The sequence below is a fragment of the Planococcus citri genome, chromosome 4, assembly GCF_950023065.1.
Source record: "Planococcus citri chromosome 4, ihPlaCitr1.1, whole genome shotgun sequence".
Classification (NCBI taxonomy): Eukaryota; Metazoa; Arthropoda; class Insecta; order Hemiptera; family Pseudococcidae; genus Planococcus; species Planococcus citri.
The window spans coordinates 67,668,203-67,692,273 of record NC_088680.1 but is presented as its reverse complement, the minus strand read 5'-3'; the positions used below and the strand labels follow the sequence as shown (position 1 = coordinate 67,692,273).

The 24,071-nt window shown below is 34.0% G+C and overlaps 1 protein-coding gene across 2 annotated transcripts in view; it reads right to left on the bottom strand.

The window, feature by feature from the left end:
• Window positions 1-23,691, bottom strand: part of LOC135845601 (histone lysine acetyltransferase CREBBP-like) — a 40,787-nt gene extending 17,096 nt beyond the window's left edge. Inside the window, exon 1 of one of the 2 annotated variants that reach the window (XM_065364270.1) lies at window positions 23,254-23,691. The gene's annotated coding sequence lies outside the window, so the exon portion shown is untranslated. Of the gene's footprint in view, window positions 1-3,939; window positions 3,957-23,253 lie in introns of those variants that run through there. The other variant, XM_065364271.1, reaches the window with a different exon arrangement.
• Between the last annotated feature and the right edge of the window lie 380 nt (window positions 23,692-24,071).

Genomic DNA, 24,071 nt, shown 5'->3' with positions numbered 1-24,071 from the left:
AAACGTAAATCTACATTGTATCGACTATGTAATTATTTCGTAAAACGAGTTATAAAAATCTATATTAGTCATATGTAAATTTAAGCCAATCAATTTAATCAATTCGGTGCTGATTGGTCCCTGAATAGAGTCAACAAAACAGCTCCGAAAATGAGGAAAAAATATATGCGCTAAGTTGTTAAAATTACGCATGTCACATTTTTGACACTGGTTTGGCTGTGTTGACCTTTTGGTTATAGGTCGTCCAAGGCAGTATCAAAAACGAGGTAAGAAGGTGTATTGTATTTTTTGTCTAAGTGAAAATCTTAGCTTCATGCATAGGAAAATTCTCACTTATGTTATCGAAAAAATACAACACACATTCTTTGTGGGTTTCAATAACCATTGAACATTATGTTCCGAGTTATTAAATCCATGCGGTAAACTATTTAAAGACTAAATAATCACGTGTAAACACCCTCTTTGCTGAAAGAGAGGTGTTTCTTTTAATGGTGCTATGGTACATTAAAAATGTCACGTATCCCTAATCTACTGGTTATATTGAAACGCGGCATCGTCGTCACCCTCGTCTTGTAAAGGACGCGATGCGAGTTCAATATCCTATTGACCTAGTTACCTACTGAATTTTTGGTACTATTTGGTTCGAAAATACTTCGTGACAATTTGGTCAATTTTGATGGGAATTAATTTTGTCTAAAAATATGTCTACCTAAGTTGTAACTAATAGTATAGCTATTGGTTAGTTCTTATTCTCAGTCCGACACGAATTCATGCCATATTATTGTAAAAAATGGTATCAAGGACGAGATATGGAATAAAGTTAAACTATGCTTAAATTTTTCTATTATCGTAATTAATTTTTTAGTGTCTCAGTCCGACCTTGTTTGAACCTGTTAGGGTTGAGTGACAACATCAAGGACGAGGTAAAAAAGTCTAAATCTAGATATTTTCTATTGATAATAAACTAGGTTAATTTCTCAATTTTCAACATACGTTCCGCCCCATAAGGTTTGGAGAAAATGCTGAATGAGTAAAAATCTAAGCATAATCTAATTTTAGGGTAGAATTCGTAATAAGTCTGGAGCATTGCCGCACTCGAACTGTAGTGAATATAGTGAGATTTATCAAGGCTAACCAAAGATTCCGATCTCTCGAAAATCAATGAAAGTGCGATCCACAACAACAGGTATAATTTCAACTCTTGATGCTTAAAGTGGATCTCCCTACATTTTTTGAGGCTAACCAAAGATTTCATGATGGCGTTACACTCACTTCGGAGACAAACCCAACTGGGACGCGATGAGAGTGCAAAGGGTCTCTGTGAGTTTAGTAACCTTCATGAAATCAATGAAAGTGCGACCTACACAAAAGATCTACGTTAAGATCAATTGCTAATGTAGGTCTCCCTAGAGTCCTAGATTTTACAAGCTGAAAACGGGGACAATCACGACCCATTTGATCTCAATTTGGTACATAGTATCCAGGTAGAGAATCAACATTTTCGTCTCAAAAATCTAGGAGTGCCCTGTCTCTGACAGATGAAAGTTCATTTTCGGACTCTCGTCCATCAGAAACTCATCCACTCGTAATCCGAATTGTGAGAATTCGTTTTATGAGTAGGGGGACCTAACTACAGGCTCCGCCAACTGGTCAAAAAGATCGATTTTTGAACAGTTAGGGGGTCAAATTAAATATTAAAAAGGTCCCTAATTCACTACATCGAGCACCTCAAAGTGCAGACTTATTAACCCATCTTTAATTTATAAATAAATTAAAACACAGGTCCCACGTTCAGGCGCCAAAATAATGATATAGTGGGAAAATACAGACATACTATTAGTTGGTATAGTTGGGAAGGAATACCATTGGGGGTGAAGATAAGAAATATTCCTTAGGCGGGGGAATATTTTCGAATACCTAGATAGCTCAGAAGGGCGTAGTCTGTCTAATCACTCTATACATCATTTAAAGAATACACGTAATAAATACGAATTCTGTTTTACTTACTACGTATATTTACACTTTTTACATAAATTCATTGGCATACAAAGCAGTCTATAAATTTAGTGAGACAGTATGACCTAACGAATTTCTTTATGTTATGACCAGGTCACACAGTGACACAGGTCAGCCAAAATTGACAATAATCTAACAAGTAGATTTTACCCTAGTCAACAACAGAAGACATAGAATAGGAGAAGAATACATTCACATAATATATACACGAGAATGAAGCATTTTAGTTTAGTCATCGTGGAGGCAACACCATGGTCCATATCTCCACGAGAAAAGATTAATATTATGCACTATAATTATTTCAGTTGGCGTTTCCACCACTTACTTCAAACTGTACACGTTTGTCATCGCTTATCTTGGCCTGTCCAATACTGTAGGCTTGATGACACTTAACTAAACGAGGTATCGCGTTAAACTTTGCATATTGGGGTGATTTCCGGATAAATCCCCCAATACCAAAAAGGCTCACGTTATTAATCGATTGAGGATCGATTAATCTAAGTTTCACAGTAGTATTAACCATGCTAGAAATGGTGTAAAACGCAAAGTCTTCGTCATGGACTCCCCTCAACTGGGGCGCTTCCATGACGTAAATTTAATCAACATCGACGAATGAACCGACTATCGCGAATTGCCGAAACACTAGTGATTTCTCAAGAGTAGAAATCTGTATTATAAAGGCGCTACTTTTGTCTTATTCTCCACCCCTAATTGGGGGGGACCAATAGCGCACTTGCTAAGTACAAATACTTTTACATAAATTGAAGAATTTATGTGATTTTAGTTATTTATGTCCGAAATCCCTATCTCGGGCCATAAACGTCAAAGGCTCGCGACCCTTCTTAATTAGAGAATGGTGCCGCCTTATATGTGCGAGTATGTCGCGTATATATTTGTACTTAGCCTATTTCCTAAAGTAGTTCAGACGTTACCAATATTTTCAATATAAGGGGTTCATAACATAAGCACTACCTTACGGCAGTGGGGCCAATCTGCCCTCTCTCAACATAGGTATTATCTTTTTCTAATTTCGATGAGAACATAAACAGGTAAATAATTGGTAAAAATTTGAATTTTTCAATTTTCGATATAGATTTTCTATAATTTTGCTCTGTTTTATCAAGAAAAATATCAAACAAGAGGATTTTCAGCAGCATTTTTTTCAATTTTTTTGAAAGGAAAGGACGAAGAGAGGAACTGAGGGGAAGGGAGAGGAGGGGAAATTAGGTCAATGTTCATCTAAAACAAAATTTTTCACGTTGAAATCTTGAAAAAAAAACAAAAAAAGGAAAAAAATTCAAAATTTAAGATTTTGAAAAAAGAGAAAATTAAACGGAAAAATTAAAAAAATGATCAAAACAGTGAAATAACCAAAAAAGCAACACTTTCAGAGAGAAAATTTCTAAAAATGCTTCAATTTGGAATGGGAGGGGTAGGAGAAGGGAGACCAGATCAAAATTCAATCAAGTTGTAAATTATTTCATTTTCAAAGATGATTTTTAAATAAAAAAATCACAATTTTGAAAGAAGGAAAAAAACAGGTTTTTAGCAGAACAGTTTTCAAATGTTTCAATGAAGGTCAAAAAACAGAGTTGAATGAGCCAAAATTTTCCCATTTTCAAAAAAAAAAAATGAAGGAGAAAGTAGGTAATTAGAATTTTGAGAGGAGCATAAAATAAATGGAAAATTCCAAAGATTGATTTTTGAAAAAATAGAAAATTGGGATTTTTGAAATAACTACTCATAATTCGATCATATGAAATTAAAATCTAGGGAGGAAAGTAACAGAATTGGACAGTAACGCGATTAACTTGTGCGATTTAGGTCACTCGGCTTCGCCTCGCTCCTTAAACTTCGCACTCGTTAATCGCATACTTTCCGCTCCTGTCACATAATATACTATTAATCATCAGTTTTCCTCACCACCTCGGAGGTACTGATGTAGGCGCGTTTTTTTTTTGGCGTGGTTTCCCCTGTAGGCATAATCCACGGCTTAGTATTTACGAGGGTCGATCAAAATTGTAAGTAGACTTCTCCTATATTTTTCATGCTTAGTATAAGCGTAGCGAGTTCGTAAACACGGTTAACTATAGTATTTTCGTGAACTATAGTTAACTATAGTAAACATGAATTTTTTTTTTCAATATTTTGGACAATTTATTGGCTTATAATTCCTGAAAACACACAATTTGGAATGATAAATTGTGTGTTTTCAGGAATTATAAGCCAGTAAATTGTCCAAAATATTGAAAAAAAAAATTCATGTTTACTATAGTTAACTATAGTTCACGAAAATACTATAGTTAACCGTGTTTACGAACTCGCTACGCTTATACTAAGCATGAAAAATATAGGAGAAGTCTACTTACAATTTTGATCGACCCTCGTATTTTCTATGTAACTTGTTTTATTTATTAATTATTTATTTAATTTAATTTTTATTCAGATCATCTAAAAATAGTTTGGACTTTTTAAAATTTGGTAATAATTTGCCTCCAGCTGCAAAGAACAAAGGTTTGCTGGAGAAAAATATGAAAAAAACACCCGGAAATTGTGTTAGAGAAAAGTGAGATTTTGAATTCAATTTGATCAACGCAACGATTGTTTCATCATCAAAAAATGCTTATAGTTATGCTGACCAGTTGATGACATACTTAACTGTTAATTCCTGTTTTTCTTTTCCATTTGGCATGCTGGTCTAATACACAAACTTGCTCACATACTTCCAATGGCTCTAACCAAAATCATTGCTTTTTTTCTTCATAACTGTTCATTCATCATCCTATTACAAGGTACCACAAGGAGCAGTACTAAATCACTAAGTCCAACGATTTCACTTCGTAGGTATATAATATTGCTCCCATTCAGTAGTTGACAATTGGACAAGTGGACACCTCGGTGCCCTACTGAATACTCAACTCACTATAGCAATAATGAAAGAAAGAAATAAAGAAAGAAAGAAATTTTATTTTTTAAAAATCACACATAATTACTATTTATACCAATCAATATACACATACATAAGCGCTCATCTACTGCTGGATTTTTTGTGCCCTAAGCACATGGCAACTGGAAGTACGTTAGTGCCTTCCATGAGGCAAATGCAATATAATTAAAATGAGAAAAATTACCAACGAGGGAATATTTTAGCTCATTCCAGCCTATGGAGGTGACACTCACATCTAGTTTATTGGTGGAGTATTTAATATGAAAATTGAATGTAGTAAAGGGTAAGATATTTAATTTTTTCGATTGCTTAACTGCAAAAATATCTTTCCCACCTAATTCTGATCGTATGATAATTTTGTTTCCGATAACAAATTCCAGCATTTCTTCTCCTGTCGATACTGACGATTGATAAGTAAATGCAATTACTGCGTCGCCTGGAGGCTCATTATTTTCGTCGTATACCATTCGAACTCCAACGCTGTACTTTAAATCAGTCGCGTTTTGTATCTGGTTTGTCTCATAAAATTGAAATGCGTAGCCTGTTGAATTGATAACTGTAGGCACGCAAAAGCCTGAACAATAACCTATAGAAACAGCAAAAGAAAATAGTCCAGTAAATTTCTATTTTCTGTTTAACCCTCGACGAGGTTCCCGGGTACAGGCGCGGCGTTTATTTCCAAAAAAATTCCAAATATCTGTCATACGTAGATACGTACACCTAGCTACCTACACAATTATACCCAAGTAATAAGCTAAGATTCTTCTTATTTTTTGGAGACGTGGAATGTTTTTTCATTAAAAAGGGATTATTTTTCAATCTTCCTGTTACTTGGTAAATTTTCAAAAAAAAAAACAACGACGATTTTTTTCAATTTTGGATGCTTTAGAAATGGTCATAAGGGTGTAGTTTAGTAGGTAAACGAGTAGGTAAAATATGACGAATTCTATTTTCCAAATTACACAAAAACGGACGAATGGATCTGCCTCATTTTTGGATATGTTGTTTTGAAAGGTTATATCTCGGCGAGTACAAAGCTGTTTTTTTTAAATTTGCTCTAGAATAAAAATAAATTGGATTTAAACTTACGTAATTTAGGGTCATTTTCATGCGAGCATTATTCATTTATGAGACAATATTTCAAAAAACCGAGCTTGTACTCGCCGAGATATAACCTTTCTAAACAACATATCCAAAAATGAACATTATTTGATCATTTTTGAGTGTGAAAAATGGAAAATACGAACACTATTTTGCCGACTTTAGATTAACGTTGCCATGACAGTAAACATATTTGCGTTTGTTTCGGTTTGTTTACATATTTTAGTTGAAGCATTTTCAATAAAGAGAGCGTTTGTGCGGTTTTTGCAATTTTTGCATTTTGAGAATGGTATTTCTCGTTCTTTTCATCATAAACCCTTCTAGCCACATTTATTGTAACTCATAACTCAAAATCAAAAACAATTTTGTAAAGTTATCAATTATCGGGACCAGGACATTTGACGATTTGACCCATGCGACATTTGACCCATGTTTTTATCAATTTTGGATTCTCGCAAAACGACATTATTGACCCATGCGACATTAGTTTTTACTTTAGTTTTTACGGAAAAGCAGTCCGGAATATCGAGGTGCGGGATGAATAACAGACTGGATCAATACAGAACTGGATCAGTAACAAGTTACCTTACGCAGGAAAGCAGAAAGCTAGCTGAAAGCTGAGGAAGTAGCAACTTAAAAGCTAGCGAAAGCCAGAAGCTTTTTATTCAGTTTTCTTTATTTTTTTTTGCAAATTCGTTACTTCGTAAATTTCTTCTTGCTTTTGGCTGTGATCAAATTTACGAAAAAAAAAAAAAAAATAAAAAAAAGCACCTAACAAAAAGCAAAAACCCTTTTGCAATCAGCGAATAGCTGATAGCTTGTTTATTCATGGTTTTGCTAGACCTGCAATGGCTCATACATATTTGTTACCTGCAAGAAGAGTTGCCTACATATTCAAACATAGGTGCGTGGCGCTGATATGTAGGTGAAATATAACGTAGGTACCTATGCAATTGTTTTACAATAAATTGAAGTACTTAATATTACTTATTGAGCTGCTGTTGATTTTGATGCTCTTGAAAAATGAGCAAACACCTTTCTTGACATTTAAAATTCATTTTTTTTAAAATGAAGATCACTCGCTTCACCTTTGCTGAAACAATCATTTTTTTTCTCATCACTTATATTCATATCAATGCTCGCGTAATTGTGCATTGAGGGATATTTTGTGGTTTTAAAATGGAAATTTAAAAAAAATTAAAATTTTTCGAGCCATGATGTACTTATGTACATTATTACGAGTACTTTGCACCTAAATAATTGAAAAACGCATTTTTGAAGTTTTTTCCAAAAAATCTGTTTTTGTGGGCGATTGTGAATTTTGACGCAAATTTCATGATTAAGTAATAATGGTGCTGGATTGATTTTTGGAATGCAATGGAATCGAAATTTGAGTTCAGCGACCTCGAATTAGGATAAACCAATTTTTTATTAAGATAGACATCCCTTGTTAAATTACAGTACATGTCACGAGGTATGAAGCCACCAAACCGTTCTCTTGAAATTTATAAAGAATTTTTATGCAATTTTAAAAAAAATTCATGTTTATTCATGCTATAACTCAAGAAATCCTGCAAATGGGTAGAGAAGGAAAAGGTTTTATTTCATCCATTTTTCAGACACCAATAAATAGACCGTGAAATTTTCTATTGGATTTGATAAGAAAATAAAATTTCAAGAGTTGTAGGTAAAATGCCATCTTGACAAAAAATTTAGGTTGAAATGAATGATACCAAGTGATGTTGAAAATGTAGCTGTCATGTCTTCTTGAAAAATTGCGTAAAATTGTAAATTTCATGAGGGCAGTTGGACGGATTTAAATAATTTTTGCAATGAACATTGAAAAGATCAGTACTTATGCATTTATATTCAGATTTTCCACATAGTCCCTTAATTACCCGAAGTAACCCCTTCCTTGAGAACCTCCTAAAATGCAATTTTCAGATTTCTTTATATTTTTTCCAAAATAATGAATTTTTTGTGTTTTTTTTCATTATAGGCAAATAGGTACTCGTACATACATCGCAATCGTTACAGCAATGAGCAAATCTACATGATCATAAAAATAAAGGTGTAGGTAGAAACCTAAAGGAATACACTTGCAATCAATGCTAATAAAACAAAGACGTGACTTCTCGTTTTGAAAATTTTCATATTATTGAAATTTGAAATTAGAGTAGGTATTTAATCCAAGTATAAATGAAGAAATTTTCAAAAATTACCAATTTTTGACAAAATTGTTTAAAGTGCTCATGCTTGGACGAATGTGTGTCTCCAGTGGGTAGGATCAACGAAATTTGGATAGTTCGTTGAGTTTTTGTTTTAAAATTTGAAGATGAAAAGCGAGAAAAAAACGTATGAAGGGGAAAATTTGAAAATAAGGACGTTTGAAGACACCATGTGAATTGGAATTTCACGCCCTTTCCAACAGAGGTGAACTGGTGAAATATTTCAAATCTGCTCGGCGGTTCTCTTTTACTTCGCACATTTACGTAATATTTATGAAAAAGTAACCTGAAAAATAGTAAATTACCTAGTTTAAAGCTTCACATTCACTATAAACGCTCGTTTAAAAATCATTTTTCGGACAACTTCAAACTTTTAGTAGGTTATAAGTGAATCAGTGCGAGAACAGAAAGGGGCCAAGTCACATTTTCGCATTTTTCAGGAATAACAAAACACTGATTTATTCGAAAATGAAAAATTTTTGGTAAACATGCTTAAGGTCATTGAAAGAGGACCCCAAGCACACAGTTTTGAAAAAAAATATTCACATGCGCCGGCGCTGTTGCTGCCTAAACAAATGGGACTTGGACCCTTTCTGCACTCAATCACCAACATTTCTCTTGAAATTGCTCGGGCACGAATGGGGCTTGATTCTACATCTAAGTACATCACTTAGACTGCTATCTCGTTTAAATTGACCAAAAACCCCTTGAGACATAAAACTTTTTGCCGAAGTTGTTACTTTTTTCGTCTTTTTTCAGTACAGAGATGAAATTAAATTTCAAAAAATGATCTTCTCGAAAATGTTAGCCATTTTTCAAGGAATTAAGTTTCAAAACCCACATAACCGTGAAAAAAACTCCGAAATTGTGACTTGCTCCCTTTCTATTCTCACCGATTCAAATATTCCTACGCGAAAAGTTTTGTCATCCTTCGATTGCCGTAAATAGATTTGAGATCAGACTCTTTTTTCCCCTTCAAATTGAATATTTTCCAGAGATACGAAAAAAAAGTGAAAAAACATCAATTTGAGGGAGAAAATGAAAATTAAGGAAATTTTAAGGCAGCATGTTGATTGGAATCTCACGCCTTTTCCATCGATGGTAAAAATTTAAAATCCGTTCGGCCATCTCTTAAAATTCGCACATTTACGAGAGTTTTTTAAAACTTGAAGTAGGTACTTATACAAGGTTAAAAAAAATTATAATCTTGAAAAATTTGCCGTGATGATTGCAAAATTTGAAATTTTACGTTGATGTTCCGATGTGAAAATCCGCCATCTTACGATAGGTGCAAACAAATTTGAAATCGGACACCTCTTCCCTCTAAAATTAAAGATTTTTGATAGGTAATGAATAAATAATTTCTTCTCAAGGTTCTCCCTAACAGGTACCACCAAAATGTCAAACCTACACCTATTGTTCGAGGTTAAAGGCCAGACATCACGGTACCTGCAGGGATTATACAGGTCTCTTGTATTCGTATTCGGTGCTGTGAGTGAATAGATGAGTTCGGAATTATTTCTTTGATGACTAAAAAAACCACCCTCAAAAGATAAGTGACTAGTTCGATTTGAACAAAGAATGTACCACGCTCATTTTTACAACATAGAGAAAAAATACTAAGAAAGAAAGCAGTAAAACTGTTTTCTATACTTGAATGTGTGTAGAAAAAAAAATCGGGTACCTATTGTGTGTGTTTGTAAGTAACTGTTGACAATGCTACATCCTGCTAGATGGCTGGAAGAGGCAGGTAGTGAGAGTTCTAGACCTAAAGTGTAACAATAAATGTTACATGTATTGGCATTAATGACTTTTAGTCCTGTTTGTGTAAATTTCTATGCTCGCATGAAAATGACCCTAAATTACGTAAGCTTAAATCCAATTCATTTTTATTCTAAAACAAATTTTAAAAAAGCAGCTCTGTACTCGCCGAGATATAACCTTTCTAAACAACAATCCTGTAAGAACCAATCAAATTGCTAATAAATGAAAATTTTTCGTATAATCTGTGGATAATTCCAAAAAAATAAAATCAATTTCGACCATTTATTTCAAAGATGTGAGGCTCAAAATCGCATTAATATGCTAGTAAATTCAACTATGACTAGAAAAAATCTTCTCCTAAGTTCGAAATCCCTCGAAAAAGAAACTGCATTATGAAAAAAAGAGCACAGAATCTACACTTACCACTCGTCAGACATCCCAGGAAACAGGTAAACAATAAATTTTTCATACTTAGTTTTGTTAAAAGGTTTTCAAACGTACCACAAGCACTTTTCACGCAGTAATGAACTTGTTAAAAAGTTCATTTGATACCTCGCAATTATTTTTGCACACGAAAATATGTTTTTCACTAATACGCATTTAGAATGCTGGGGGGAAGATAAGATTAATTATATTGGGAAGTACTCTATCGCTATCCCTTTTGCTTAATTACTTGTTATGAAACAAAGGTCATAAAGTCGAAAGCTTCATTTAACGATCGACACGACGATAAATAAAGGCTATAGAGTTCCGATAAAATACGATATGTTAATTATAATTTTTTTTTTTAATTATTAAGGAGTTAATTAGATCAACTCTGAAAATACACATGCACGTGCATAAGCAATGTGCATATCTCTCGTCCCTTGGCGCCAACACTCACCAAACACATATTTCAACTCTCCATGCACATTATTCTCATTATTCTCTGCAATACACCCTTTTTCATTTCCAGCTCTTTACCTGTACGCATATCACCCCTAAGTACACAAGCATAATACGTATAATTGGGTCAGAGAGAAACAGATGGATCAAGAACTTCAACCCCATCCCAGACTAAGCCATTACCACCGATTAAACAACATGTAGATAGGATGTGGATTGTGGATGTACATAGAAGTACAGTACAACCTGTTACAGTATTTCCTCCACACTCAACCAACCAAAAAACATTTCAAAGACAATATTGCAGAACGAATATTTAAATCTTTTGCATGAAAAACACACAAATTTCACCTGATTGAACCGAAGTATAGAGAGAAAAAAAACTACTTATTTCTAAGTCTATTTTTGACATTTTGAAATGGCCGACGATGGCTTCAAACGGTTCTAAAGCCTCCAGTATTCAGCGAAATTGGTATATTTTTGAAAAATAATATAGATAAAAATACTTAAATAAACGCACTAATCAATAAAGTAGGCCTGAACTGATCCAAGGGACGGAAGGGACCTCAATACGTCTGCCTGACTATTTCCAGAATATTTTTAAAAAAATACTCAAAAGTTCAGAAATTTGCTAGACGCTTTGGAGTGGTTCAGAATCGTGAACAACTTATCATGAGTAAGGAGGAGGGGGGCAGAAGGGCTTGTAAATGAGCCACAGCTGGTCCTTGCGTCATGTTCGAGTATTTTCCGCTCTGGGAATTTGGGTCGTGGTGATAATTTTGGTTTGTAGGGATGGTAGAGGTCCAGTGATATGCAAAGTTTCATCGAAATTGGTTCAGCCGTTTTCTAGATAATGAATTTAAAAAAAAAATTTAAAAAAAGTTTAAAGTTCAATAACCTCGGAAGCTTTGAACTTTTGGAACATGACGATGATGTCAAAAAATCCGGCTACTAACCTAGTTGTAAGGTAATGAATTTGATCAAAATCGGTTGAGCCGTTCCTGAGAAATTTCATTTTTAATGAATTTTGTGCAAAGTCCCCCTGCAAATTTTGTCGCTCGATAAACGCGGAAGCTGTGAAATTTTGAAACATGCTGATGATGACAAAATGTCAAGCTAGCATCCAACGAGTGAAATTTTAAATTTCATCAAAATCGGTTCAGCCGTTCTTGAGAAATTAATTTTTTTATTTAATGATTTTTTCATGTGCCACTTTTACGAAATGAAATTTATTGATTTTCGTATTATTTCGAAATTCGAATATTCGCGGATGAATTTTGGAAATTCGAGTTCGACAAAAATTCGAGGATATTTTTATTGATACGATCTACGTTTAAACGATACGTTTATCGATCAATTTTACGAAAATAGAAATGAAAATTTATCGATTTTCTCATTTCAAATAGTTTGGCAACATGTATACCTTTTAAAAATTCATTTCGGTAAGGTTTTGCGGTAGCCCTGTAGCGAAGGAATTGGCTCAGTGTGCGGGAGGTACAAGGTTCAAATCGCACCCCCAGCACAATTTTTTAAAAAATTTTTGAACGATTTTTGACAGAAAATGTTGGAATTTATCGATTTTCCTATTTCGAATGTACGCGGATCAATTTTGGACTCAATAATTACTCGAATTATTCACGAATAATTAACCAAAAATTGATTAGGTAAATGGATTTTTGACAGAAAATGTTGAAATTTATCGATTTTCTTATTTCAAATGATTTTTAATTTTTGAAAGTTGATTTTTGACAGAAAATATTGGAATTTATCGATTTTCTCATTTCGAATGTATGCAGATCAATTTTGGACTCGATAATCACTCGACAAAAATTAATTAAATGAATCGAGTCGTTTGCGAATGATTCACGAAAAATAATTAAATGAAAAGTTCAATTCGTTCGCGAATGAGTCACTTATAGGAATCGATTCGCTCGCGAATGATTCATAAAAAATTGAGTAAATGAATCGATTCGTTGGCGAACGAGTCACTTACACGAATCGATTTGTTCGCGAACGAGTCACTTAAATACAAATCAATTCGTTTGCGAATAATTTAGTAACTATTGATTAACTCGTTCGCGAATGATTCACCTACAAATCAATCGAATGATTCACCAAGAAATCAATCAATTTATTTACTAAATTGTCAATTGTTTGTAAATGATTCGACTCGATTGTAAACAGATCAATTGCTGTAAAAATGTTTCAAAAAAAGTGAATCAATTCGTTCCTAAATAAATTTTATTCAAAGAAAAGTCGGTCTTCTCACGCTAAATGCGTGAGTGTTTTTTTAATATAGAGAGAAGAGAGAAAAGTGACAAAAAAACAATAAATCATTGGGAATGAGAAATCTACGTAACCTAATTGGGTCTACAGTTCTACACTACAGTAAATATCTAAGAAAATCTTGAGCAAAATACGATTACGGTGGATGTTGTAGGGAACAAGGGGTGCAATAAATCGTATCGGAGCTTATCTCCCATTTTTTTCTTTCACTCGGCATTGATAAGAGAAAATAGATGCATTGTTGGTAACCTTGTATGAATTTGGTAAACACGACTCTCTTATACAATTATTATCCGACTGATTTATAGTCAGTAGCTTTGCTTGTACCTCCACCTATTACCTTGCAAAGTATTGTATCATTCATTACAAATATTCAGTTCTATAAAAAATTTCGGATATTTTATACTATTTTTCTTATGAACGAGATTGGACAAAATTTTGCGAAAATCGCTCGAAAAAATTTGTTAAATTCTTATGAAATTGGCTTAGAAAAATTTTTTTTTCAATAATTTAATATGGCTAAAATTTAGTAAACATTTTTCAAAACATGACTAAATCAACAAAAATTAAGAAAAATTCGGAAAAAAAATTAAATGCAAACAAAACAGAACAAAATTTGAAAAAACAACAAAAAATGCCATAAAAAATTTTAAAAAAATATTTCAAAAAATCAACAAAAATTACAAGAAATTTGGGAGAATTGAATATCAAAGTACATATTGGCACAATAAAATTTTGCAAAATCAAAAAAAAAAAATGAAAATTCAAAAAATAGTTACCTACTAGAATTTCCCAAAAAATGAAATTGCAAAGAATTAAGCAAAAGTTGCATGAAACACGTGAGAAAATGGCATAACATGGGAAAGAAAGCTTCTACAAGCAGAGAAAAAAGGAAAACTAGCACAGTAAACACTTCTACAGTTTTCTCAATTGATCGAACGTCGGCTGTCAATTTTCCTGGCAGCTTTTTCAACGTATTGCGTGGGTCGAAAATCGAATGTTTCCCTAATGAGAAAATAAGCATCGCGATCAGCACAAAAATTTATGTACAAAACAAACAAACAGGAATCAAAAGACGATTCCAAAAAACATTCAGTCGCTGAAATTTATTTTTCGATTTTTGGCGAATTTTTAAAAATTCGAATTTGGCTTATTTCTTATAAAAAAATTCAAAATGGTATTCCCGGGTAAGATAGCTGAAATGCTCCAGTCCTCAGATTTTTGAAATTTTTATGAAACATTGTTAGTTAAGCTTAAAAAAATTTTCCTCCGCCCCACCACCTCGCCCACAATGGTGAAAAACGCATTTTTCTGGGGAAAAAATCGTTAAGGTAGAGTGGGGTAATTGCAAAAACGGGGTAATTGCAAAATTGTGATCTCATGCTAACAAATATCAATTTTCTGGTTGTGCCAACTAGGGGGTGTCGAAGCAACAACCTTTACCGACATATTCACCTGGTCACAACTCGCGTGGTTCAACTTGTCGCTCCGTAGCAAACACTTTTATCAAAACATGTTGAAACCACTCATAAGTAAAGTGAGAGGTGTTTTTTAAAAAAATGCATGTGAAATAGAAAAAACTGTCAATTTATCTGGAATTTTCACGATTTAGGGTCATGAAGGATTGAAGTTTAAGGTAAGATATCGCAATTTGAAATTTTTTTTTTTATTTTGGCCGTAAATTGCGTTTTTGCAAGTACCCCAGAAAAAATCGACTCGGGGTAATTGCAAAAACGATTTTTTTTTTCATTTTTGCGCTTACCACAAATATTTTTTTGCCCTAAATAACTTGAAAATGGTTCGAAATTACAAAAAAAATAAACTTCCACCGTCACATGATGAGTTACACGTTAGAGAAGTGATCAAGAGTCTTACTGAATTTTTAAATTATTGCTCCTTTTCAACGTTTTACTAATATATTTGACGAAAAATGTATTTCTATTGCGAGTTTTTTACATAAAAAATATCAGAAATGATCAATAGTTGATTTTTTGTTCATTTTAGCGAGCTTTTAAAAAAATAATTTTTCAACATTTTTTCACTCCCCTGAAAATTTTTTTGGGAAGTTGAAAAGTTATCGAATTTTTTACCGAATCAAGACCACGAATACATCAAAAGTTAGCAAATGACACGTGGAATACAATGTGTGTGTTGAAAATTCAAAAAAATAAAAAAAATATTACCCACTTTTGCATTTACCCCAACATAGGGTAAATGCAAAAGTCGATTTTCAAATTTGCAAATTGCAATTTTCTCCACGATTTGTGGACCAAATTGTACCAAAATTTTACCATTGATAGAGAACCCCCTGAAGTATAAGTGGTACAAATTTCAGCTTCATCCGTGCAATAGTCTTCTCACAGCGCTCTCTCAAAGTGTCACTAATCAAAAAGTGCTTTGCAATTACCCCACTCTACCTTACTTCAACGAGTTTTGAAAAAAAAATTGAATTCTCCCGAAATGTATAGAGGAGATTATGAGTCTAGCCACGTGAATTTTTAAAAATTTGATGGCCCCTCGGAGCGGTGAGGGGGAGGGGGTATTGACAAAAGAAAATTTGAAACTCTGAAAAAATTGACTTGGCTAGACTCATATCTCCTCTAGGGCTGTTTTGGGTAAATTCAACAGTTTTTGAGCAAAATTCGTTGTGAATTTTTCCCCGAAAAAAAAAACGTTTTTTGGCATTATGAGTAAGGGAAAGAAGGGGGGGGGTTGGCTTCAGCATTTTTTTCAGATGTACCCAAAAATGTTTCATCGAAATTTAAAAAATAGAGAAAGAGATATTTCACCTATTTTACCCGAGAGTATACCCTTTGATCAAATTGACATAAAATCCTGAAATTCAATTTGTACCTCATTTCCGACCTCCTAAATTGATTGATGATGGTTTCGAACCGTTCTGGAGCCTCCAGAAAATTTTCGAATTCCCCAGTTTGCAAAAAAAAAAAAACGCTGTAAACAAGGTGAAAATGAAATTCAGCACCCATAAATTCGAATTTACCATCTTCATGATCCTTTTGCTCGATTTAGACACATATTTTCAAAATTTTTTTGTGTCATTTCAAATCCAACAATTTTTTACAACAATTACATCAATTACAAACCAATTCTTTTTGGGAAAAAATTAAAAATTCAATTGCTGGAAAAAATATTTTTTTTTACATTTCAACATAATTCAGCTAATAAAGGCATTTTCAAAGTAACGGACTTCTTCCTACGCTACAGACTTGTAATTCAAACCGACCAGTGTTTCGAAGCACGAAAAAGCAAATTTACGCCTAATCAGCAACATTTCGTCTCTATTAACCTTCCATTTCATCGTCGTCATTTTCTTTTTCATTGTTTTCGCAATAACTATAACCATATCGGTCAATTTCTTTCCTTCTTTGGCCAATGTTTAGCATTTTTTTTTCTTTCTCTCTCGCCTTTGTTTCTACATATAACATCGAGAAAATCTACACGCTTTCGATTTCTGTCGACCAACGTCGTTCAGTCGTGTTTTATGCTTCTTTTTTTTCTTCTTCCGATTCCGCAAAAAGAAAATGAAATAATTGAAATGGAACGATTCGACGTTTCCCTCGAGTAGGTATTTGTAACAAACATGCAGCAGCTATATTTATGTAAGTACATCTGTAGCGACATCGATCGACGCAGGCTTCCAATACCTACCCCTATTTCCGAATAGCTGTAATAAAAGGTGTGTGTGTGTGTTGGGGGGGGGGGGGGGGGTAAAAACTCCTCTGCAAGGAATGTTTTCAATCATGGGAATGTTTTTGGCTCTCAATTTTATAATAAAAAGTTATTGATGATGAGAATTTCACAAGATTTTTTTCAAGTTTTCAAAAGTCTGACAAAATGTCAGAAAGTCATTTTTGGAAGATTGACATTTGCCAAAGTTACAGTTACTTACACTATTACAGATAATACACCTCAGTACTTAATTTACCAAAAAAATTACCAAATTTCTAGTCATTTTCAAAAATATAACAAATATTATTTTCAATGAGCTGCTAAAAAATTACGTCGATCGATTTTTTGATTTTTGAACTGCAGTTGCTCGAGTAAAACAATCCATTCTGTAGGTTGTAGGACTTCGTCAACAATTGTTTTCACAGATCAAATATTCGTGGAGAAAAAATAATAACCCAGACAACGTCTACTGATCACATCTCGTAGGACTCTTCGTATATATATGTACAAGGAAAGACGCCGATAAAAAGACTATACGGTAATAAAATTTTAGTACGCGTGGCGACTGTTTAGTATCGTCGTCGTGTGAACACAAAATGACAATTTCGTAAGCCTACAGCGTATTACTTAATTAACTATATTATTATTCCATAGCCTAGTATAACGAAGTACATATTTTCATTTCGTTTGTTTTCAGCATCTCATGAGAGAAAAATCAACGCAATCTGGTTACATGTACTTCAATTTCACCAAAACGAAGACTGCTTTAAGGAGTTCAATACTCAAATTCAGTACATTGGATCCGAAAACACATGACGGTTCGTGATTTAGTAGAAAGCCCAGCATTTCATCATCGACTATTTCCAAGCACACTTACGAAAATTGTAACTCCAAAGTGCCAAGCTCGAGTACTTTTCTTATCACGATAATCGAATGAACAATGCATTTACAAAGTTTAATTACTAATCCCAGCGCGTGTTCGCGATGAATCGATGAATTTCTCCTGTATAATTACGAATAAGCTTATTCATACCCAAGACGAGCACATACGTCCAAAATTCAAACGACGATGGATAAATGAAAATGCAGCGTCATTTGTCCCACATTACATCTCGAAAATTTCACTTAATGCTGGTAAAAAATAAAACAAAGTTTTTAAAAACTGTTGCAAAAAAAATGACTTTTTGAATATTTTTTGGCAAGTTCTGCAAAAAAAGTAAGATTTTTGGTAATTTTTGAAAAAAAAAGTAAAATTTCTGGAAATTTTGTGCAAAAAAGCATGTTTGTTTGACGTTTTTATTTTAAACAAAAAGAAAACCAAATTTTTGTAAATTTCAGCAAGAAAGCAAAATTTTTGGAAATTTTGTCATAAAAGTAAGATTTTTGCAATTTTGGCAAAATGTAAGATTAATGATTATTTTGCAATTTTTCGACAAAAAACAGAATTTTTGAAAATTTTTGCAAACAGATAATTTTTGGCAGTTTTTGAAAAAAAGTAAGAAGCAAGTTTTTTTGGCTAAAAACAAAAACAATATTTTTTTTGTACATTTTAGTATAAAAGCTATTTTTTGGAAAGTTTTGCAAAAAAGTAAGATTTTTTGCAATTTTGGCAATAAGCAAGATTTTATGCAATCCTGACCCAAAAAAAAAAACAACAAAATTCTTGAAATCATTGCAAAAAAATAAATTTTTTGACAATTTATTTGCAAAAAAGTAAAATGTTTAGCAATTTTGGAAAAAAATTAAAATTAATAGAAATTTTGCCATAAAAGCAGGATTTTTGGTAATTTTGGCATGAAAGCAAGATTTTTGAAAAGTTTTGCATAGAAAAGTGATATTCTATTTTGGAAAATTTTTGCAAAAAAGTATTCACGCTTAAAGCTTTGATTTTGTCCTCCCCTTGAGTACCTTTTGAACGCGAAATATACCAAATACTACGATTTTATTATATAAAAATAAATATGATGAAAGTTTTATCTTTCAGACCAGATGTGAGATTTGATAATACACTTAGCATTCATTAGGGAAGAGCATTGAAACTTATACATATAGCTCTCGGTTCATACTCGATTATAAAGACATACAATTAATAATAATTATCGCAATAGGTTATCTATCACAAATTCTAAGGTACATTATCAAAGTTCGAGGTTCAGCTGACTGCGAGGGGATACCTAATATCATCCATCATTTCATTTCTAGTACATTCCAACCGCTGTACCTCTCTATTTATTACGCAATATTTTAGGTACGTGGTACACATACATATTACCAGTATGTAGAATGCCAACGATGGTAGCTCTCATTTTTTTCATTCATTCATTTTTTCGAGTCGATTTCCTAAAAAAACACACCAACTATATGTGATCTCGTGAAAATTGAAAATTACTCTCAAACACTTTTTTGTTTAAAAAAGATGCATTCATGCGGAAATTAATTAGTCATCTCGGTTAAAGTGTAATCAACACTAGCGCAACAGTTTGTTTCTTTTTGATGACTAGGTAGATGTGCGTTATAATATGAATATGAAATAAGATCGAGATAGTCGATTAACGGTTCCAACATCGGGAGAGACTTTTATACCTATAGATCACACCGTGACTTCATTATTAATCCTCATTCATTATCATTCTGTTCACCGACTGTGTGATGATAATATAGGCACGTGTCATCTGAAAAAGTGACAGTTAGAGAGACTAGGAACCTCATATGTACATTGGAAGAAAGGAGCACATTTGGAGTATTATTTGGCGATTACTTCTGAACGATTCGGAGATTTGAGTAGGTGTGCATTCGAGCAATACCATCGAAGACATATAACCAAACTAAAAAACAGTTCCAAATTACGAGCCAATTCTCAATCTCACGTCAACCTCGAAAAAATACCACACGAGTAATAATATATTCTTATCAAAAAACCAACACGACGAAAAAAAAAAAATGAACCAAACAACTCGATTATATCTCGGTTATAAGGCGTTCTAATAATCTGTCAAGTGTACGTTAAATTATACGACGACGACAACGTTACGTAGTATACCCTACACACAATAGTCTTCAAGTATGTACGAATTCTCGAGTATTTGAAAGAAAAAATTTCATCTAATCGACGCTTTTTTTTTACAGCTTACACACACTACACAGACACACCAAACAAGCACCTAATTACTCGCGTTTTTCTATTGGTTCGCAAACAAGCTGCGTAACTTGACGTCCGATTCGGTCCCAACTCTTATTACACCTGAGCAGGTACGTATAGGTACACCTAAGTAATTGCGTTAACGCAGCTACGTTCTACCTTTTCTTTCGAGAAAATCGTGCTAGAGTGAGAGGGCGAGAGGAAAAAAACCGCCAATAAAAACCTTCTAGCGTCTACGAGTGAAAAAAAACTCGATTAAGTAAAAAATTTCCAAGAATTCGCGTCCTTTCCAATCACACGTGTAATTAATTTCTCGCTGAACTGGAAAAACGGTTGATACATATAACGTTCGATGGATTCGAAATCACAGTTCTGCCTAAAGTAATCTTTAGTTCTGCCACTCGCTGTCGTCTGTGTATTGCGCTTTAAAAAACAAAAGGTGAGCTCAACCAGAGTGAAAGGGGATCAGGGGGGTAATCGAACTAAAGAGGAGGAAATTTCAACGACGAGTAGGTACATGTGTATGTACGTATTATAAAAAATCCTCTTCTTTCTTTCTTTCTTTTTTTAAAATTTTTTTTATTAATGTCCTTATTCGCGATTAATTAATACGTCTGGAGGCTGGAACGATCGGTTATGCGATAATTACTTTGCTTATTCCGATCGCGGGATGATAATAATATCCAGTATCGTGTCGCAAACAAAATGCCGGCACCGGCACAATCTTCACAGGGGACAGAGACGGGGTAATATTGGCGAAAGTATCGACGTAAAAAATTCAAATTTCAAAACCTCGAACACGAACCATGGATGCATGCGTAGCCTTGCATACGTGGCCAGGACGCCAGGTCGACAAATTACGATCAAACGTACGAGTACAACACACTTGAAAACTCTTCAACTTCACACTTTCGAGGGCCATTTTATCGATATTTCTCTCGTCTTAGACCATTCAATTGTCATGGCATGGCACCTCGTCTTGTGCCCACAAGTGAAGTATTCCAACTGGCAAAAAAATTTTGAACCAAAAGAGCGAGCAGCAAAAATATATCACCATTTACCAGTTAAAATTTCAGGAGCCAAAAGTGCATGTTTTAATTTGGGTCAAAAAAAGAAAAAAAATGCAAATTACACTTAATTGATCTAGACAGCTGAAATTTTGTATTTCTTCATCTAAGTATAATCAGGTCTTTTCTTCTCACTTCTTTTTTGAGAGCACTCTAATTCTCGATCCACTCTCCTATGAAGTTCTGATTTTTTTTTTTGCCAAATTTGCCCAAGCAAATTATCAAAAAATGCCCATTTTTGTGCAAAATTTCCAAAAAATTCCTATTTCTTGTCAAAATTGTCAAAAAGTGGCCATTTTTGGTAAAATTGTTGAAAGGAGGCAATTTTTGCCAAAACTGCCAGACAGTTCAGTGCTTACCAAAATTTCTCAAAAAACCCTGCTTTTATCCAAAATTCCTAAAAAATGCCTATATTTTCTCAAAATTGTCAAAAGTAGCCACTTTTGGCAAAATTATCGAAAATAGGTAATATTTGCCCAAAATTTGAGACCGTCTAGTGGTTTCCAAGATTTCTCCAAAAAATCATGTTTTTACCAAAACTGTCAAAAAATTCCTAGGTAGGCACTTAGGTACCTTATTTCTTGTCAAAATTGTCAAAAAGTGGCCTTTTTTGGTAAAATTGTTGAAAATAGACAATTTTTGACATTCCAGTGCATATTACCAAAATTTCTCAAAAAATCCTTTTTTTGCCCAAAATTGTCAAAAAATTCCCATTTCTTGTCAAAATTATCAAAAAGTGGCCATTTTTGGTAAAACTGTGGAAAAGAGGTAATTTTAGAGAAAACTGTGTGACAGTCAAGTGCTTACCAAAATTTCTCAAACCAATCCTGTTTCTGTCCAACATTGTCAAAAAAATCAATTTTCTTGTCAAAATTGTCAAAAATTGTCCATTTTTGGTAAAATTCTCAAAAAAAGTCAATTTTTGTCAAATATGTCAAAAAAGTCCAGTGCTTGCCAAAATGTCCCAAAAAATCCTGTTTTTGCCCAAAATTGTCAAAAAATTCCCATTTCTTGTCAAAATTATCAAAAAGTGGCCATTTTTGGTAAAACTGTGGAAAAGAGGTAATTTTTGACAAAACTGTGAGACAGTCTAGTGCTTACCAAAATTTCTCAAACAAATCCTGTTTCTGCCCAAAATTGTCAAAAAATTTAATTTTCTTGTCAAAATTGTCAAACTCAAAAAGTGCCCATTTTTGGTAAAATTCTTGAAAAAAACCGATTTTTTCCATAACTGTCAAAAAAGTCCAATGCTTGCCAAAATTTACCAAAAAATCCTGTTTTTGCCCAAAATTGTCAAAAAATTCCTATTTCTTGTCAAAATTATCAAAAAGTGGCCATTTTTGGTAAAACTGTGGAAAAGAGGTAATTTTTGACAAAGCTGTGTGACAGTCTAGTGCTTACCAAAATTTCTCAAACAAATCCTGTTTCTGCCCAAAATTGTCAAAAAATTTAATTTTCTTGTCAAAATTGTCAAAAAGTGCCCATTTTTGGTAAAATTCTTGAAAAAAGCCGATTTTTTCCATAACTGTCAAAAAAGTCCAGTTCTTGCCAAAATTTACCAAAAATCCTGTTTTTGGTCAAAATGATACGGTTTCAAAATTTTCTGCCAGTTGAACACAAGAATAAAAATTTTTGGAAAATTGCATTTTAAAAAAAAACTCAATTCTCGAATACTTTTTATTTTTTCAATTTTGAATTCTCAAATACTTTTTATTAAAAAAATTTCATGTTCATAAAAAATTTGCCATTAAAAAAAACACCCAAAAAACTTTTTTCAAAAAATTTTCATTTTTTGAGCTCTTTTACCCTCTCCTTCTATCTTGTATACAGAAAAATCAATTTCGCCAATCTAGAGAATAATTAATAAATGTAAGCGAATATTTGCAACACAATAAAGAAGGGTAATGATAGAGAGGGGAGGGTACCATTTGTTTCGCCGCGGACGTTTCGCCGCGGACGTTTCGCCGCGGACGTTTCGCCGCGGACATTTCGCCGCGGACGTTTCGCCGCGGACATTTCGCCCAAAATGGTGGTCGATATTCGGGTACCTTACCCTTATGTAGGTTTTCACCATTCCATCAAACACAACAGAAATAAACCCAAATCCAAAAAACAAAAAAAGGTACTCACTCGTAAGTCCAGTATCATCCAATCCCAAAAATCCTTTGTTCATTTCCTCGGTAAACGGTACAAAAACATTAACAGTTGCCGGTTTGGGTATATCGGAAACCTTCACGACGACGACGCTGCTATCATCGGACGGCGATGATGGGGCGGCAGAAGACTCATTAGATTGAATAAGTATTTTCAATTTTAATCGACTGTTCGGCCTCAGAAGACGAAGGAGGCGACGACGACAAATTGTCATTCTCGCTGCTGCTGCCGGACGACAAAAGACCATAAAACGATACCGAATCCTTTCTACGATCTTCGTTCATCAACCAGTATTCGTCCAAAGTTGCACACTGATGCGACGCTGACGTATCCGAATCGCTACAGCTGCTTCCGCTGCTGCTGCTACTACTGGCCAGCAACAGTTCTTCGATGCCCAAAGGTACGCTACTAGTCAATGGTTCGGCATCGACTTTACATTGTTGTTGTTGTTGCTGCTGCTGCTGCTGTTTAACAACGCAGCCGGTTTCTTGTTTTTGATAGCGCCGGTACTGGCAGCAGCGGTACGTTGTTGTTGTTGGGTATTGGTGGCTGGGGCAATGGTAGAATATCGGTTTTTGGTGGCGTTCACCGTGATTTTGCCGCTGCTGCTGCTGTAAGGAGACGACGGCGACGGATTGATGCGTAATTTCTCGATCAGACGTTGAGGAAAATTTTCGTACAGATATGTTTCGGCTGCGGCTGCAGATGATGAGGCTGCGGCTGTAGTGGTAGAGGTAGATGTTGTGTCGGTGGCGGCTGTGGCGGCGGTAAGGCTACGAGGCGGCGAATCGACT